This window comes from Vombatus ursinus, unplaced genomic scaffold (genome assembly GCF_900497805.2).
Source record: "Vombatus ursinus unplaced genomic scaffold, bare-nosed wombat genome assembly UNPS02011591.1, whole genome shotgun sequence".
NCBI lineage: Eukaryota > Metazoa > Chordata > Mammalia > Diprotodontia > Vombatidae > Vombatus > Vombatus ursinus.
The window spans coordinates 4,818,405-4,822,983 of NW_020951369.1; the positions used below are offsets into that span (position 1 = coordinate 4,818,405).

The window sequence follows — 4,579 nt, forward strand, 5'->3', positions numbered from 1 at the left end:
CCCACGCTTCTGCTCTCTGTAGGCAGGGGAATAATGCTACCTTCCATTTCCATGAACACTTTAAACATTTACAGAGTGCTTTCTGCACAGCAGCAGGGGAAGCAGGCAGGGTTAATGTCGTCCACATCTTACGGTTTATTCAGGTTGTAACTTGCCCAAAGTCACCCAGCTAGTAGGTGGTCCAGTCCAACAAGCTTCCCCTGTGAAGACAGCCAGGTTGTACGATGGATGGAGCGCTAAACCTGGACCCTGGAAGACCCGAATTCAAATCCAGCCTCAGATACCTATTTTTTGTGAACCGGGGCGAGTCACTTAACTTCCGTTTGCCTCAGTTTCCTCAGCTGGTAAGCTAGGGATCATAACAACTCCTACCTCGAAGGGTTGTTGTGAAGATCAAATAAGGTGACATTTGTAAAGCGCCATGCATATGTATAGTGCACTATACAAAATACTTCTCTTCCCCCTCACTCCTCAAACAGCCAATTCCAACTCTGTGAAGGCGAAACACAGACCTGGACCTCTAGGACAAAGAACAGGTCGAAGGATCGTGTAAACAGCAACCCCACCGACAACGGGGCGACTAAAATCCTGAAATAACGCTGGAAGATTTTGCTTGTGGATTTCACCCAAGTCCGCTCCCCCCACCCCCAGATGCTGACTCGGGAGGGTGCCTGCAGCTGCCCAATCAGCAGCCGAAGTGGTTGCGGGCTGCACAAGGGCAGCTGTCCTGTGTAACAGATCAGGAGGGAAATCACCTAGCAAACATCAGGAGGTGAGAGGTGGGAGGCAGGAGGGTGGGCTGTGTGGAAAGCAAAACCTTCTGTGGCCAAGCACAAGACTCCCCCTGCCCCACACGCTCATTTCCAGGAAGGAAAGGTCAGCAAACCGCAGGACGCAACTCTGGCTCTTTCTCTTCTTCCATTAGCGCAATACCGGTCTGTTGCATAAATTTGGGGCCAAACTCTGTAATTCTGAGGTAACACTGCTCCCTGGTGGCTACGTGGAAAATGGCTTCAGTTGGAAACTGGTTCATTGTGACCCTCAATGCTCTCTCTCCTGGGTGAGCGCTAGGATGCAATGTGAACCTTCTTGGATGTGTGTGTCCTGAAGCAGTGCCTCCCAAACCAAGCTCCTTCCCCACCCTCTGATCCGGAGAAAATTTCAATGCAAGCAATACTGTTCCTTCAATAAAATAATGTACCCAAAACACTGCATGCTGCACATCAGCATGAAAATAGGCTTAATTCCGTTTTTCTCCAAAAATTTGTTTTCCATTGTTTTCCCAAGAGTTATTCCAAACCCCCAGAAAGATTGTTAAATCATTTGGGGAAATTATCAACCTCAAACAACAACCACCACCACCACCTCAGATCTGGAGGAACTTATAAGTTAATCCTATCAAGCATTCAAAGAACAATTAATTACAAAAGTAAATAATTTACCAAAAAAAAAACAGAAATAGAAGGCACATTATCAAACCCCCTGCATGAGACAATAAACCCAAACCTGAGAGAGATAAAGCAGAGGAAGGAGGAAAAGGAATAAGAAATATTATGACATTTATTATGTCCTCACAACCAACCCTACAAGGGCAGTACTATTATTATCCCCATTTTGTTGTTGTTGTTCAGTCATGTCATTTTTTCAGTCTCATCTGTCTCTTTGTGACCCCATTTGGGGTTTATCTTGGCAAAGATACTGGAGTGGTTTGCCATTTCCTTCTCCAGCTCATTTTGCAGATGAGAAAACTAAGGCAAGCAGAGTGAAGTGACTTGCCCAAAGTCACATAGCTAATAAGTATCTGAGGCCAGATTTGAACTCAAGTCTTCCCGACTCCAGGCCCAGTACTCTATCCACTGCGCCACCTAACTTTACTATTTCTGGCTTTGTTCAAAGTCAGGAAGACTATGATACAAAGTTCAAACTTTGCATCACTTACTAGTTGTGTGACATATCCCTTAACCCTGCTTGCCTCAGTTTCCTCATCTGTAAAATAAGGTTTGAACTCTGTAACTAAGTCTTCCTGACTCCAGGCCCAGTGCTATAACATCCACTGTACCACCTAGCTGCCCTTATCCCCATTTTATATCTGAAGAAACTAACACCCACATAGGTTAAATGACTTGCCGAGGGTCACACAGCTAGAGGGCTGGATTTGAAGTCTTCCTGACTCCAGGCCCAATGCTTTAGCCATTGTACCACTATGCTGGAAAGCATAGAAAGAAAACTATATTCCAAAATACCTAACAATTATTCAGACAAAAATACTGAATAAAATATTAAAAAGATCAATGAACTTGAAGTCAAGAGAGACCAGGATTCAATTCACACTTCGGACGCTTTCTAGCTGTGTGATCACGGACAAGTCACAACTTCCTCAGAATCTATTAAATGAAAGGATACTATACCTCACAAGGTTGTAGTGAAGATCAAATGAAATAATATATGTAAAATGTTTTCAATTCCTTAAAGCAATATGTAAATATGAACTATCATTAGACAATCCTTTATTAGAGGGTGGTTTTTTTTTTTTAATGGTTTCCTAACAGCCAATCAACATTCACTGAAGATCTACTGTCCCAGATACTGGGAGAGGGATGAGTCAGGGATGACTCAGGTGGAAACTGTCAATAAAAGCGGGGAAGTGTAGAAGAGGGGAAGGGAAATATAACGAAGTCTGTTCCAGAAGGGATGAATTCACGATGCTTCTGGGACATCCAGGTGGAAAGTCCAGCAAACAACAGTAATGAAGAACTGGGGTGCAAGAGAGAAAGTGGGCTTGGATGTGCAAATCTAAGAGTCATGAGTATAGACATGATAGTAACTGACATTTGGATAGTTATTTAAAGTTTCCGGAATACCTTACACAGATTATCTCATTTAAGAATTAAATAACCCTGTGAGGTATGTACTATTGTTATTATTATTCCCATTTTATAGATAAGGAAAATAAGGCTAAGAGAAAGTAAATTATTGGTCCGTATTGCTACTAAGAAGGGATTTGAACTCGGGTCTTCCTACCCCATGAGTCTAGTACTCTAGTATGCCACATTGCCTAATTGTAGCCAGGGGAGCTGCCAAGATCAACGAGGGGAACAGAGTAGAGAAAAAGAGAAGACAGCCTTGGGAATACCCATATTTCCTGGGCAGGAAAAGGCTGATGATCCAGGAGGTGGATGACTGACTACACAGGAAGAGAACCAAGGAAACAATGTTACTAAAGCTAAGAGAGGAGAGTATTCAGGAAGAGGAAATGGGCTGATACTGTTTAAAAAAAAAGTTGCAGAGAGAATGAAGACTGAGAAAAAGCCACTGAACATAACAGTTAAGAATGAGATGATTAACCAGCTATTGTCATATGAACAGAGAGATCAAAAAAGTGAACCCAAACTCTGTGTAATGATAATAACCAGGGTTGGACCTATGAAAAGTTGAGAAAGTGAACTCTTTGCAGAGCTGAGGGAACATCCAGACACTGTCCCACACAGTTGATATATTGATAAGTTTTACTTAACTGATTTTTTTTTAATTTTAAATTTTAATTTTTTTTTAAATTCACTATTATAAGGGATACTTTGTTGGGGAGGAAAGAAGGAAAGATTTCAAAAAGAAAATGATGGAAAAACCAAAAATGTATCAACAAAAATTAAAAAAAAATTTTAAAGATCATTTTTAAAAAGAAGCAAAGGACCCACAGGTACAAAAACATTTATAGCACCTCTTTTCATAGTGGCAAATAACTGGAAATTAAGGGATACCCACATGTTGGGGAATGGATAAACCAATTATTTTATATGACTGTAATGGAATATTACTGCACCATAAGAAAGAATTAAGTGGAAGGTTTCAGAGAAAATGGGAAAGACTGGAATGAAGTGATGTGGAATTAAGTGAACAGAACCTGAAAACAATTTACATAGTATAGCATTGTAACGAAAACAACTTTGAAAGACCTGAGAACACTGATCAATGCAATGAATAACCACCATACCAAGAGTATCAAAGATGACCCATGTTACCCACTTCCTGACAGACAATGGCCTCAAAATGCAGAATAGGACATACATTGTTGGACATGGCCAATGAGGGAATCTGCTTTGACTATGCATATTTGTTAATAAGGGTTTTCCTTTCTTTTTGCTCAATTGGAGGGTGGAGGGAGACAATGTTGGAGAAAGAGAAAATAAGTGCTTGTTTTGTTTTGTTTTGTTTTTTTAAGATCATTGGTAACCTTGGAAAGAACAGTTTTCACATGACCCAGTTTTTAAATGAACTAATGAACTAATACATTTGATAATCATTCCTCCAAACCCAGACCATCCCAAATCTCCACTGGTTCAATCTCCTGGGAGCTGGAGGACATTGTGGAAAAGTTCAGGATCAGCGCAGAGAATGGTGACGGTCCTTGAGGAATTATCAGGGAAAGAGCTCAAGAAAATCACATTAGGTTAATTTGTTTTTTCCTCACAAAATCACAATGCGTACGTGGGTGTGGGCAGGAGGAGGAAGAAGAAGAAGAGGAGGAGCACACACACACACACACACACACACACACACACACACACACACACACACACAC

The 4,579-nt window shown here is 41.3% G+C and overlaps 1 pseudogene; it reads left to right on the plus strand.

The window, feature by feature from the left end:
- The first annotated feature begins 1,007 nt into the window (after nucleotides 1-1,007).
- Nucleotides 1,008-4,579, plus strand: part of LOC114039054 — an 8,449-nt pseudogene continuing 4,877 nt past the window's right edge.